Here is a 16,436-nt window from a genome sequence, read left to right on the forward strand (position 1 = left end):
TTTATCTTGTCAACTGGGCACAGTGGTTCATACTTTTAATCCGAGCACTTTGGGAGGCTGAGGTAGAAAGATAGCATGAGCTCAGGAGTTTGAGACCAGCTTGGGAGACATAACGAGACCTTTCCTCTACTAGGAAAAAAAAAAAAAAAAAAATTAACTGGGCCTGGTGGTGCACGTCGATAATTCTAGCCACTTGGGAGGCTGAGGTGGAAGGATTGCTTGAGCTCAGGAGGTCAAGGCTGCAGTGAGCCATGACTGTACCACTGCACTCCAGCCTGAAAGACAGCAAGACCCTGTCTCAAAAAAAAAAAAAAAAAAAGAATCATTTATGTTGTCATTTCAGTGCCACTAGAAGCATAGAATTATTAGCACTCAGTCTTCTTTCTGATTTTTTTTTTTTTACATTTCTTAGTTCTCTGATTACAATGTCTTGTAATACATAAGATAAAATGCTTCAAATCATTTCAATTGTTTCTTTCTAGCAGGTATAGTTTATCATAACTTAATTCAGGTAAACCTGGCCCTGAGTTTAGACGTATGTAAATACTTTGGATCTAGTTAGCATATACTCACGACATTGTTACAGAAGTAAAGTCAACCTACTTTCCATGGTCATTGGTGGATTTTTGGATACAACTTTACAATTGTCCAGGAAATTCTTTGGGAGGATGCCTTCAGACATAATTGTTTTAATGGTTTTTATACAAATTGCATTTGCTCCTACAGGGAGAAATTGGCATGGTGAAAATTTAATAAAGTAAGGGAGAAAAAGGTGATACTGAATCACATTTGTAAGTGGCAGCTAATAAAAAAGGCAATTTAGTTTTTTCTTTTTTAATTGCAAAATAAACATACAAATATTACATATGTTATATATCTACATTTTAAAAATGTGAAATGCTTCATTAATTTTTCTAATTACTGTATATGCCATGTTAATGTTTTGTTTTCTTTCTATGTTTGAGACCCCTGATTCTTTCTTCAAGTCAAACTTTACCTCTACTCTTGTTTGCAAAAGTACCTCAGCATCTCTACAGATTTCTCTCTTCTACTTTCCCACCCTCAGAGATTCTAATTATTTTATCTGGTTAAAGCTTGGGCATCAGAATTTTTAAAAACTCCGCCGGTGTTTCTGATGTGCAGAGACTTTTGAGACTCACACTAGAGTCTGGTGTATCTTGCTATATCCCGCTTCCCTTTCTTTACATGTGCTAATTCCTCCGCCAGCCCCTTGATCTCTTTTTGTCTCTTGCCAGACTCACTCATCCATCACGACCGCCCCTTGATGCCTCTCTTCTTCCTTATGGACTTCCCTGACTTTTTAAGGAAAGTTGAACGTTTCTTACTTTTGTTTTTTTTTCTTCAAATCTCCCTTAAATCACCTTTCACATCATTTTACGTGTATTTTTATGTGACATTATTTTCCATTCAGGGACCCTGTCATTCCGTTTTGCGTGATCAGAAAAGGTAGCCTGGAAGCTAGCCCATTGTAGACATCTTCCCCAAATATCATGCTTTTCTTTATCCTACAAAGAACACAGTTCACTTTTCTAGTTAATTAGTGCTAATTAAATTATACTCTTTGAATGGATTTTAAATTTGTACTCTATAAAACAATAAGAAATGTTCTTAGTAAAAACATCTTTTCAATTCCCTCTGATCAGCATAATTTACACAAAGTGTGAAAAAGGTGTGTCTGCTTTAGTTTTGTTTGCATTTCTAAACTGTACTTTCTGTTTCACTCTTCTCTATCATTCATTGCTGCTTTCGCAGATGGTAGTGTGGGGGGGAAAATGTGTCAGGCCTTGTAGTCACACAGACAGCAGCTGGAATCCTGGTTGACCACTTACCTAGTTCTGTGAGCTTGCTTAAGTTTTAAAATTTAATTTCTCTGACCCTTAGGGTAGTCTTCTGAAATTAAAAGTTATAAAATCCATATAGTGGTGATATGAGGAGTAAGTGAAATAATACATATAAAGCACTTAATAATCACTAAGTACTAGATATTATTTAGATATCTAGTAGAGGTGCAAATACTTTTGCAACGTCAGTACTGTTTAAATAAGATATTTTACTTTGAACAAAATAAATGGTGATTATTAACGATATGTATGTATGTGTTGATAATTTTGATGTTTAATGGATATTAATAGTGTAACATATAATCACTACTCAATTCTCTTCTTCCCTCCCCCGACCTTTTTTTTTTTTTTTTTTAATGTAATCGTCACAACACTGAGACTATTTTGTAATGATAAACGTGGAGGTTTATACTACTTAGCTGCATTGTTAATGCTTAGAAGTATCGGTAAATCTTACCGGTAATAATACTTGGAAGCACTGGCATATAGGGCTGGTATTTCTTTGCTTTGAGGAAAATGAAAAAGTGTCAAAGAGACATAAGTCAGAGGATTTGCACAATACATAGAATCTTTGTCCCCAATGCTATACAGTGGAAGAAATACTCACTCCAATGCTTGGTTTAATCTCCCTCTACATTCATGTCAAAACCCGCTTATGTTCTTTGGCAAATGTGAACAAACTAATTTTTTGCTTATATTTCCTTTCTACTCCAAGCTTGGTATTTTATTAATTCTACTTCTCAAATTGAATCTAAGTTTACGGATATCAGAAAAAAAGTAGTAAAATGTTAGTTTTATGTTTAACTAACCTGTAAGGGCTAACTAGCAAAAAACTTACCAAGCACCTTCCTACCCCCATGTAGTCCATTAACAATATGGCATATCAATGGAAACATTGAAACATTATTTTTACTTTGTAATGAATGCCTATCTCTTACTGCTTTTTCTTTCAAACACAGGCCGATGCCTGTATTAACAGTATTTCAAAATCTAGTCAAATCTGAGAGGATGATAGCTCTGTAGTGCTCAAAAGATAACCATGCTTCATATTAAAGCACCATGAGTTCAAGTTCTACCAAGGAGGACACAAAGGGAACTGAGTGCACTGCCCACTTTAAAAATATGAATTGCTAAAAAAAGCGATGCTGAAGTTTAAAATAACAGCATGCAGATTTCTTTATAGAATTTAAAGAATGGAAAACACTTGCAAAAATATCAGCAGGCAGAGGCAGGAAGAACAAACGGTAACCAAATTGGTTCCTGTGACAAACCATAACATTTACTTTAAACCATCAGTGTGCTACTCAGTAAAAGGCAGGCTACCACTCTTTTAATAGATCCCAGGCCTTGTTAAACTCACTGGTCTGCAAGAATTACCCAGGTCAAGAGCAGGTCAAAAAGTGAAAACCCATGTGAAAGTAAACTTTGAAATATCTGCTTTTGAAGAGACTCAGCCGACTGTCTCCTCTGCAGTAAATACACTTCCTTTTTGTGTACGATACTGTTCAATATACTGTACTTAAAATACACATAGGTAACATAAACGGCACTATGCTATTTTATATCCTTTCTATTAAGTGCAATTTCAACCTCTTCTGTAGTTTGTGAATCTTTCTTAACTTATTTACTTTCTAAAGCCTTAAAAATAAAACCCACTAAACTTAATAAAGAGAAAGTTGTGACTATGCTTGGAGTAGTTGCTTCTATTTTGTTTTAAAATATCTATGTTCTATTTAAAACTAGACCTTTGATTCCCTCTTAGTCAGAATAAAGAAGCCGGAGGGTGACTCACTGTGGAATTTATTTGCCTGGTAAACTGGGTATTAATCTGGCCTACAATACACTTGCTCCAGATTGTGTTCAAGTGTAAGGTCATACTGTGAAGCTGTTTTTCATTTTGTTTTATATGTGTTAATATAATGCCTTATGAATTACCCTAGAGTTTTGTTCTGACAGCTAAAAAGCATAATCGTTTTTCCTTTCAAGGGGATTGAAAGCAAAGCAATTCACTCTATATTTGAAATGATTTATCTAAGATCCTTTCTCTCACATCTTGCCTTAATGTTTATAGAGAATATTCTTCGAGTTTTTACTGGTAGCATTGTATTTATCAAGCTCTTTGCCTCTTTGCCTGTTTCTCAAAATTGAGTCCATCTTTCGGTATGATCTTTTAGAGTTTATTGGCAGAACTGCCTGCAGAGTTAATGGGCACCATACTATGATTCTGATAGGAAAGAAATAGTCTCTTGAGAATTAAATCAAGAGTTTTCCTGGTAGAAAAAAGAGATCCTTCTACTGTCTTCTAAGGAACAGGAGAAAAAGAGAGACATAACTTTTTATGCATTTAATTATAGAATAAAGTGTCTGTATACAATGGCTATAAATGAACAATATAATTGCAAAAGATACAGTGTCAGTCTCTGAATGAAGAGAGAAAAATGACCACGTATTTTCCTAAGCACATGTAAAAATAACTAATGTCCAAAGAGATATAAGATGGTTGCCAAATGGTGATGATGGCGGTAGTGGCAGGAAGTGGTACTATTGATAAGAACTGATAGTTACAAAGCTCTTACCACGTGCCTGGAATGTTCCGAAAACTTTATATGTATGAAATTATTTAATCCTCCCAAAACCATATGAAGCAGGTATTATTATTGTCCTTCTGGGTTGCAGAGAGCTTAGGTAACCTGCCCAAACTCACAGAGCTAGAAAGTGCAACAACCTGGATCAAACCTGGTAATCTCGTTCCAAAGCCTGTGCTTTTAAACACAGTGCTAAATGGTGTAAGATTTAAGACAACTTTAGAAGACTTCAGAGAGAGAGAAGAAATCACTTCCAACTGGGGTTACTAAAGAAAGCGTTGTACAGAAGGTGGGCTTCAGTTGATTGTGGAGGCTGAATAGTTGATTGTAGTTGTATGAAAGTACATACTGTGGCTGTCTCTGTTCTTGTTCCCCTGGCACCAAGCACTGGGCCTGGTGCACAACATACACATAATGATTAAATATGACCTAAATGGTCATGTATGTCATTACCTGTATCCCTGTTGATCTGGTAATACACCTTAATATTGCAATACATTGATCTGGCAATACATTTAAATATCATGCTGTATTTAACTAAACACAAACTTTTTAAAAACCTCTGTAACACTTAAATGCACATATCTATGCCCTGCTCAAACTTTCCTCTTTAGTGAAACCTTTTTCATAAACCTATATAAATCCATTCACTTTTCTGTTTGCTCAGTATAATTCTAATAGCTACAAAGAAGTGGGTTATATTTATGTTCCAACTCTTTAATGTTTACTTGTTATCTTCTTATTTTATACTCTTCTAGGCCAAAGTCATAGTAATAAATTTTATTTAGAATTTTGGCTCCTTTATGTATTTGATTGTAGTAGTCCAGTTAACTGTTAACAATAGATATAAGTAGATAATATATAAAAGGATGCAGCAACAAAGGAGATTCAGATATGCTGTTTAAAATATTTGAATAACATTACCCGTAGTTTTTAGCAATCAGTAGGGTTTTCGTTGAAGATCTTAAAAATCTGTACCCTCAAGGAACTTATAGCTTTGTGTTACATGTGAAAGAAGTAGCCGGACACAATATTTGTATTTTTAAAGAAAGATGGTTTTAGAGTCTGGCACTTGTGGTTGCAAATCCCAGCTCTGTTGCCTCTGATCCAATGACAAGGGGAAAGTTAGTTAAACTCTTGAAATGTCAAATTACTCATATGTCATAGAATTTTAATGAGAATTACATAATATATAAATATAATTTAACGTATAAATGCTTAGTATGGTGTCTTTTGCATAAAGAGATTTTGATAAATGGTGATAGGGACTATAATTATTATTGTTTTTAATTGTGGAAAGCATTCATAGGGATTCGTATAATTATATTGGTTGGAGCTTTCAGGAAAAGGTGAACCTTAAAGAATGAGTTAGGAAGAAAGGAGTGGGAAACATTTCAACAAGAGAAAGAACATGGCCAAAGACATAGGAAAGGAATAAATCTGTCTTCTATTAAACTATGTAAGAAGTTGGCCAGAGTGGTGAGAAGTGGGAGCATTAGACTGATAGAGACAGGCACATAGCCAAATGGCATTACTTGCACGCCTACATGATGTCGGGATATGCAAGCACAGACTTGTATTTTTTTCTGAGCATAAATGAAAAGTCAATTAATGACTCCTAAAGTGAGTATGGGGCATGATGAAAGTGATATTTTAGGAAGACTCGATCTGGTTGGGATGTGGATAGCCTGGAAGAGGAAGGAATTCTAAGTGGGAAAGCCAACAGTGAGGCTTTTGTGTGGTAATCTAAAGATGATTTCAGGCATAGCCCTCCAAATAATGATGGAAGCAGTAGGAGTGCCAGGTGAAGAGACCAAGAATCTGAGAGACTGTGAGAGATGACTTGAAATACAAAAGAGGTGTCAAAAACAGAAAAGTCACAGTACTCAGCAGCTTCTAGTTTTTGTTTTTAATTTTTGGGCATTTTAACATTTAAAAACTAGTGTTTCAAAAAATTGTAGTGACTGCTCTAAAACGACATTGTCCTACAGCTCTTGTAAGATATTGTGATAATATGAAAGGTTAACTTAACTAAAAATTCAATTTAATCTAAATAACAAGGTCTTCTAAATCTTATCAAATCTTAAACCACATTTTTTAAATTGAGTTTTATCATAACTATCTCTCCTTTAAGTAAATTACTTTCTGATGTGCTAAGGGAAAAAAATCCTTTCACATTAACCAGATGAAGTAACATCAGTTTGCTTTTGAAATTGTCTATTTTATTATTTCATCATTCCTTCTTCTGAAAAGTGAAACCAAAAAGAAAAAAAATCTTAAGACAGTATAATTATATCTTTTAATAATCTCAAAGGGAGAATGAAGATAAAGTAGAATATTAAGGTCTTTTTACAAATGAGGGGGAGGGGATTTGCGCTACATTACTCAGGCTGATGTTCTTGAAACTCGACCAGGAAAAAGTCACTTTCTCAGGGGGTAAAAACATTATTCATATTATAGGGAAGTGTAGTCCATCATCTCATTTTTAAAAGTCGTTGGTCTTTTATTAACGCCAACGACATTAGGATAAGGTTTTGTTTTAGCACATTGTTGTCAAATATTTCTAAAACAAACATAGTGACAGAAATCATGCTTCTACTTTTCATTGCTAATGAGAAATAATGGAATGAAAGAGTCATGGAAATAATTTAGATATGGGTACAAAAGCAAAACAGTTCCAAACTATTAACTTTTTATAAAATCAAGTTTTTGATTTTCATTATTTTACTCAAGACAGCAGGTTTTAAAATGTAAATTTCAGAGTGAAACTGAAATGATTTAGTTTTTCAAATGGATGGTAATGTGTTTTGTTTTAGCTTTATATGCATACCAAAAAACACAGTTATTACAGATGAGATGTTTTACTAATAGTATTTCCCAAATAAATAAATTTTGTGGTCATTTATTTTAAATTACATAATATCCTGGATTTTGGATATTTGGTGTGTATTAAGTATCATTTTAAAAACTGTACATATGATGAAATAAATTAAAATATTTAGAACTTTAGTACATAACATTAAAAATAAGAGGATAAATACTTTATGATGACACAAAATTGGTGTGACTAAGTAACAGTTATCAATAAATTAATATGGCTACCAGTTTTTATTCATTTGGCTCAATTGGAACTTTCAAAAAAATTATAACAAGAGTAATATTCACTTAAAAACTATTTTTAGAAATCTATTCTTTCTGATTTTGCATCTTATCCCTTTGACTACGAAAGAAAACTGTCTAGAAATGAAGAATGTGAGCCTTTGTTACAGAGTTTGTACCATTTTCTAGGGTAGAACCCTAGTGACAGTCTCTTTTCATCTTTGTGTTAAATTATTAATTATTCTGTTTGTTTGGCTTTGCTATCTGGCGGTATCGTTATAGAGATTACGTGGCACTATTCCATTTCATCAGGAAGCTTGCATTTTTATTTCTTACCTAAAGACTACATTGAATCCAGTTGGAGGATAGCCTGAGATGTGTGGCGATGACTTGCAAAATAATCACTTTTTCTTAATCTTTACATGAAGATCTATCATTTAGAAAAACCCAGTAGTTGCTCACCTATAGCCTGGGTAATGTCTTTTGTATTGAAAGATCACACTGGAGACTGTTTATTTACAATGGTCTAAACATGCGTATCTTTATGGCTTTCTCCTGTCACAATGAATCATAAGCTATAAGTTGTCCTTTGTTGGTTTTGGGAACAATCAAATGAAACCCAGCAGGAGATTGTAGAGTGCATTGTCCAAGAGTGTAAAAATGCTGTGTTGATGACAGATCATACTGTTTTTATTAAAGCTAAGAACATTGACTTTACTTTGCTTTTTGACCCTGGTACTCTACTGTCAAGGTGATTTTATTTCTACAAATTTTCCTTCTGCTGGCCTCATCAATGATTCACCATAAAACATTAGACAAATTCCCATCATCTGTATATGATTATAGCAGGTTCTGTTGTGCTGCTCACTGCAACTGAAAAGATGTTTTTCAGCTTTGTCTAAAGGGGAATCTATTTGCTAACATTCTTCCTTCGCACAATGTCTCCTTGTTTTAATACCAAATTATAAAATGATTTGAGCTCAATGTAAAGTATCCTGGTGTGTCATTTAATAACATCTGCTAAAAAGTTTAGGTTATCTTCATATATTTTTTAAAAGAGAAAAAAATACTGTGTTTAGTCAATAATGATATATAGGGGCAAGATATGTGGAATTATTTGGTCTCTTTAAGACATAAATGTAGTGCAGCTCTCAGTTCTCAGAGTTACAACTTGTATTGCATTTAGAAAATTGTTTGAAAATAACCTAAAATGTAACTAGATAAAACAGGCAATATATATAAGATAGTGAAGCTGTTAACATTACTGTACAAGCAGCAGTCTGTTGGAGGACCAGGCACTTTGACTCATCTTTCTCTTGTAATCTCAAATTGGTTTTCATTATGTCATTTCTATGGTGTGGTGCTTGCTATTCTATGACCTAAAACAGTTATATATAGGATTAAGAAGATTTAATGCATTCTTTCAGGAGATATATATTCCATAAGTTTATATAGCAACAATAAAAAATAATGATTAACTGAGAGTCTATTAACTGCTAGGTGCTTTACATACATTACCTCAGTTACTCTCCACCTAGCAACATGGTATAATGATGAAAAAACGGAGTCTCAGAATAGTTAAGTAGTTTGTGACAGATTTCAGAACTAATAAGTGGCAGAACAGAGAATTCAGTACAGATTTGACTAACTCAAGGCTAGTACTTTTCCTACCACCCTGCGCAGGTTAGAAATCCAGGCAGTCTAGCTTGAGACTCCACGCTTTCACTGTGTAATATGCAATATGCTATCACTGTGAGGAGCTTGGGTTGCATATACTCTTCCTGCACAATTCTTAATGGCTACATCTTGCCTAATAAATTATCTAAACATGTTTCTTTGTACCAACTTGGGTACTCTGTAAGGCCTATCATTTCAGCCTCTTTCCCTACTGTGTCCTTTCACATGTCCTGAACCACAACAATTTGCACTTAACATTGGTTCCCAACACACTTTTTGATTATTTTTCTTAGGGAAAATGCCTTCCCCCCACTCTTGGTTCCCATGAGAGAAAACTTCTTCCTCAGCACATTATTGATCTCCTGTCTCACACTTCTCCACCTCTGGGAGGATGGAGTGACTTCTGAAGGATGAATTTGGAAATAATGACTGAGCATGTCCTATCTCTGCCATTCTTAAGTTGGGACTTCACTCCTGGGATTGGCACCTTGTTTGGCCAGGGCACAGCTTGGGGCTGCTGCTCTTGGCTGGGGGAGTCTGTCTAACTCTGGGATTCCATTAGCAGACACATTTGGCCCTTCAACATGGCATCTATTAATAGAGTAATGAAGTTCTTGCTTTGGTTTCTATGTTTCTTCTTTGTTTTATTTCTCAACTTGTTTTGAACTTGGGTAGGGAAGGGGGATGATGTTTATTGAGGACTCTCTCTGAGATTCCAGGCATGCTATTCCCGCTACCCAGATTGCCTCCTTCAATATCCTCCAACCAAAGTCTCATTTAGCGTTCAATTTCTTCTTAAATGCATTTTTCATCTGTGATGTTTCCTCTTATGACTGCCCCATGTGGATAGACTCTCTCCTTCCTTCAAATTTCCCTGGTCCTTTGTTGTTACCTCTTCAAGTAGGATTTATCATAGCCCCTATGATTCACTTATTTATTCACTTTATAAGTATGAAGTCATACCGCATGCATTATCCTTATATCTGGGGTTACAACAGTGAACAATCCAGATTTGATCTCTGTCTCTCTTGAAGTTAGCAGAGTAAGCATGGATTGGAAAGTAATGACAAGTAGTATGACTGGCAAATGTCAGGGCAGGTGCTCTGGGTAGTAGACCATATGGGAGGGGTGCCTAACCTAAACCAGGGCATGATCAAGGTGGCAAGAAGATCTCAGGCAGGCTGTGCTCCTTTCTTGAGCTTTAAGACTTCTTCCAAGCATCTAAGTCACAAGAAGAAAGGATTTTTAGGCTAATACCTGGAAAATGAGTAGGAGTTACGTGGGTGAATGGGCTAAATGGCTAGGAGATAGGATGTGGAGAGAAGAACACCTCCCAGGAAAATAAACTAGCAGGTACAAAGAGTTTGGAAGTGAGCAGAAAATAGGACATGTCACAGGTATTGGAACTAGACTACATTCTCAACAAGTAGAACATCACAAAATATATTGAAAATTTGTGGCCGGGCATGGTGGCTCATACCTGTAATCCCAGCACTTTGGGAGGCTGAGGCAGATGGATTACCTAAGGTCAGGAATTCAAGACCAGCCTGTCGAATGTGGTGAAACCCCATCTCTACTAAAAATATAAAAAATCAGCCAGGCGTGATGGCTCATGCCTGTAATCCCAGCTACTCGGGAGGCTGAGGCAGGAGAATCATTTGAACCTGGGAGATGGAGGTTGCAGTGAGCCAAGATCGTGCCACTGCACTCCTGCCTGGGCAACAACAAGTTGAGACTCTGTCTCCAAAAAAAAAAAAAAAAAAAAAAGATTTGTGGAATGAATTATTTTTCATTAAAGTGAGTTCCCTTAATCTTTACTCTGGAATACTCAATAATAATAAAAAGTATTATTTTTAGAAGATTTATCATATACCAGGTATTAGTTAGCATTGCATACCTATTAGTTTATTTAATCTTTCCAATAACCTTATTATGATACTATTATCTCAATTTTAAAGATAATAAAACCAGATTCAGTATAATAAAACCAGGTGCAGTAAGTAACTTGGCAAAGGTAATAAAACTAATAAGTGCAGAGCCCAGGAGCCATGAGTTGCCTCATTCCAAAGTTCTCTCTTTATGTGACAATTACAGCTACTGCTATGCTACTACGGAATATCATCTCTAATCAGTGTTTACTATGTGCAGTCATTGTTCTAAGTGCTTTATGTACACTATCTTAGTTAATCCTCATAACAGCCCTATGAGGTTGGTAGTGTTATTTATTATCCCTGTTGTACAGGGCAAGACATTTAGACACAGGGGTAGATAAGCAGCTTGACTAAATTCATAGAGCTAGTAGGTGACAGGGTCAGGATCTGAATTCAAGCTGCCTCTCTATACAGCTCAGGTTTCTTAATCATAATTTAACAATTGTAACTCTAATAAAGATTTTTGCCTATGCGCTAAAAGTCTTGGAGGAAGAAATGGTAAAAATGTGTAGACTTTCACAATAGGGTTTATAGAAGACATAAACATTATTTTAGAAAGATCAGATTTTAAAAGTTGGCATATGTTCAAATATGATTACTTAGAAACACTTTATAAAAAGTCCATTGAGTTAAAATAAAATGGGTGGTGGTTAGTAAATAGTTTTGCCTAGTTGGTGTGGGAAAGAATCCAAACTCTGAGTGGAAAGGTCATTTTGAAACGGAAGGTATAGGATGACAGGCAGTAGAGAGGCAGTTTTAAGATTCATGATTAGGACATGTCATTTGATTTACAGAACGTTAGATACATTTATTATTTTCTGAAAACAGGAGCTTCAAGAGCAAAGAGATGGTTTAGGATTATTACAATATTTACAAAACTTTAGATTTTTAAATTACCACACACATTATCTATAAGCAACATGATATATGGAATTTTGTTTTGGGGAAATTGATAGAGTAGAAAATTAACTAGATATACATGACTCAGAGGTTTGCTTTTCTAGAACTTCAAGATTTTCCAGGTCACAGATGATTCTGAAGATTACTTAATGAATTCATTCCTTGTGACAGAGATTTTGGAATTGCTCCTATGATTTATGTGGGAGTATAAAGGCACCTGAAGTGATAATACTAGGGGGTTAACCCTTGGAAGAAGGAAATGGTCTTGATTTGTCTTGAGTCATGACTCACTCCTTACAATCCTTCAACACCCATCTTTGTTTTCACTTTCATCTTCTCACTCTCAGATTTTAGCATCTTCAAAACTGCCTCAGAACTACCTAGAGGACCTTCCTGAGATTTAAACTCTGGTCCTCTTTGGTCTGAGCAGTGTTCCCTTTGTCATTTGCATCAAAAATTACCTCCTGTCCCCAGCTCTTGACATTTTTGATATCTGTTTAACATGTAATCTAATAAATCTTGCCAACATATTAATGTTATATCATTAGGAAAAGTCCATTACCTGGTCTTCTCTCACGGGCAACAGAAGTAAAGCTAATACTATTTTTTTCCTTAAAAATTTGAGGTCAAGGATTGAGGGGTGGGTAGATTATGAAAGTAATATTTTCTGGATTGGTAATGCTTTCTAGCTGTTTTATGTTGGGCAAACCATTCTGAGACTCAGATTGATCAACTCTAAAATGTATATAAGAATACTTACTCTTACTAATTCATATTACTAGAGTGAATAAACCCATTTAGGAAAATGTTATTTTATAAAAAAACACTTGACTGGAGGTTTTTGGAGGCAATGAGTCAAGTCTTTACTACCTAGTAGGGATTCAATTAACAGGTTTATATCTGAAAGTTTAAGTGAGTTATGATTCAACATAGTAACAAAAAGGGAATTTCAACTTAGGTTGAAAGGAGGTGGTGAGGAGTTTGTGTTTCCGTATAAGTTAGGTGGGGTTTTATAAGCTTTAAATTATACGGGTTGGATAACTCATAACATGACAGGAGCAGAAAGAAGGAAGATGAGGAGGAGAAGAAATTTGGATTTTGAAGGGTAGATGAGTTCAGTTTTGAGTTTGGCATGCTTGTGTGACATCATGTGCAAATTTTTAGTAGGCTCTATGGGGATGGAATTCAAGAGAGAAAGTTTTGGGAATTAGCCCATCATTTGGAAGGATATGCTGAGGTGGAAGAAAGATGACTTAATAAGCACTCAATAAGTTAGCAGAGGAGGATGAATCCTTGAAATTGGGATGAGTATGGGGTCGAATTCAGGGGAGTGGGCATTTCAGGAAGAAAGAATTTCTTCAGTAGTTTCAAATGCTGCAGAGAAATTCAGTAAGATGAGGATGGACAAAGTACCGGCCCACTGCTTTTGTTATAAGCAGTCACTGGAGATTTTGGGAGGCCACGAGTAGGGAGACAAGCATAATGTTGAGGATAGAATGAGGGGTGAGGAACTATGGGCTTAATACCTGGGTGATAAAATAATCTGTACACGAAACCCCTGTGACACAGACTTACCCATGTAACAAACTTTCACATGCACCCCTGAACTGAAAATAAAAGTTTAAAAGATAAAGAAAAAAAAAAAAAAAAAAGAGGGGTGAGGAAGGGAAATAGTCATCATGGAAACTGCTTCAAGAAGTTTACCTGAAAGAAAGGAGAAAGATAAAGCAGTAGCTATGAGACTCACAAGGCTGAGGGACCAAGAACTCTGAGCCTATTTCCATAGGTCTGGAAAGGCTCTTCCAGAGATGGAGGGTGGGGGCGGGAGTTAGAGATAAAAAAGAGGGAATAATTGATGTGCCAATTTTGCCTGGTGAGTAAGAACATAGAGTCAGACTATCCGGGTTTGAATTCTAGCTCTTCTACTTGCTATTTATTATGAGTTTGGGCAATTTACTCAATGTCTTCATGTATCAGTTACCTTATTTGTAAAATGGAGATAATAATAGCTTTTATATAAGGATTAATGAGCTAGTATTAGATATTGTCTGGCACTTAATAAGTGCTATGTAAGTATATAATTCTATAGAAATTATACTTAAAAAACCATAAACCTAAATTTAATTTTCATTCTCTAATATGCCAGCAATACTGTGGCCTGCTAGTATCCTTACATTGTAATTTAATAAGACACTTTTTGAAAGTCAATGTAGCAACAATGGGAGTAATAGTATTTAATTTGTCTAATTTTTCTTGTAACAGGAGGTAGTTAAGGAACTTTTGCAGCTCTAAGTCTAGGATCTTGATTTTTTTTTAATTTGATATCATCAAGTACATTATTTTATCATAGAAGCACATATAATTTAATTCAAATTGATGATAATTCTTTCCAGAAACTAGCTATAATGATAAATATTTTATAATAATTATATTATTACAATGAAAATACTTTTTGGGGAACCAATGTAATTTTCTCTTTATTATTTGATTCTCATGTGAAAATTAAGAAACTCAGGAAATAATACATTATAGTATAATAATCTATCTAAGATAAGAACAGAAAATATACCTTCAACTACCCCACCCCCAAGTCTTCCCTAAAAATCAGATTAGCCAGAAGTTTTGAGTTGTTGCGCTTGGAAGTCAATTGTCTTTAGAGTGTGACATCTTAAACCCCTTATGCAGAGAGGCAAAAGCAGTAACACAGTGACATGTGACAAGTGGCCTGCGAGATGCTTTTCAGTTGTCTTTTTCACTGGCTAGTCATGGACTTGAACATTGTTGGGAAGCACCTCTTTTTTCTTCGTATCTTTTTTTCTTTTCTCTTTTCTTTCCTTCCTTTTCTCTCTTCCCTCCCTCCCTTCTTTCCTTGCTTCCTTCTGTTTTTCCTTCATTCTTTTGTTCTTTCTTTCCTGCCATATTTTTCAGAGAATGATGAGCATGCTGGAGTTGTTTGATTTCCTGTCAGAGTAAAATGGTCATTATAATGTTTCTTGCCCTATTAAGAGTTCTGGCCTAAATTTTCTACCTGTTTATGTAATATTGCAGAACACTTCTTTTTACTTAGTATAAATTGCTGCTGTTTACAAAAATATATTTTTTACATCATTGTGTTATATTTTAATAAAATAATAAAAACATGTATGTGTCCTACCAATGCTGAACTGAGTATCTGTGCAAAATTAATTTTTTTTTATATAGGATAATGACTAACCTTCCAGTTCCCATATAAATATAAAGAATGATATATTAATTTACTGAGCAGTAAATGCATGAATTTTGTAATTTATTCAACAGAAACTTGTAAAAACATCTGTGAATTAAAGAATTACATATCCAGTATTTCTAGTATATATGTACCATATCCAACAACAAAATATTTTATCTGCTTTTCACTTTCCTCAACAACCATTTATTGAATGCTTACTACGTGCCAGGCCACTTTTATAACAAGTTGATCAGAGGCACAGGGACTCTCCCTGCCCCTGTACATTAGTTATTTAGTGTTCAACAACTTACCACAACTTTAGCATTTTAAAAAAATTTCTCATCTTACAGGAGTCTGGGTACGGCTCATCTGGGGCCTGAATTTAGGCTGTCTTCAGGCTACATCAAAGTTTGGCCAGGACTGTGTTCTCATCTAGGGCTTGGGATTCTCTTGCAAGTACCCTGGTTGCTGGTAGAATTCAATTCCTTGAGGGAGGTTGACTGAAGTCCCATTTTTGTTGTTGTCGTTGTTGTTGCTGGCTGTTGTTCAGGGACCACTCTCAGCAGCTAGAGGCTACCATTACTGTCTTGCTATGTGGCCTTCTCCATACATATGGTGTCTACAACATGATTGTTTGCTCCCTCAAAACCAACAGGGGTCCTCTCAGTGTTGACACATTTAATTATACAAATTGAAAAAAAAAATTACACTCATTGATGTTACATCAGTCTCATCAGAAATGTTGAGAAGCTGTCAAACTTACATTGGTGAGTTTTTAAAAATTCTAATTTCCACTTAAAAACATGGATTTCTCGTTAGCAACATAAGCTAACAATTGTTTTTCTTGAAGTAATAAGGTCAGTTTGTTCATTTTTCCCCTCACACCCCAAGATAATGACTGCCAAATGCTTTAGTCTGAATAATTTTGACATGTCAGTTGTTTTTTAAGGAAACATGGTGTTTCATGAAAAATGTGGCTAGTTCAGCTTGCACACTGAATAATCTCTCATTGGCTTTTCTTTGAGACAATTCCTTATCATCTTATGTTTGGCCTTAAGACCCTTTAAGAGGGTCAGTGAGGTCAAAAACACTTTCATAATAATATTAAGATGTTATTTTCCTTTTTCACTGTGTTGACAGTTGCCAAAGCAGTGGTAGGTGAGATGACAGGCAC

Source organism: Colobus angolensis, unplaced genomic scaffold (genome assembly GCF_000951035.1).
Source record: "Colobus angolensis palliatus isolate OR3802 unplaced genomic scaffold, Cang.pa_1.0 Scaffold244, whole genome shotgun sequence".
NCBI classification, from domain to species: Eukaryota; Metazoa; Chordata; class Mammalia; order Primates; family Cercopithecidae; genus Colobus; species Colobus angolensis.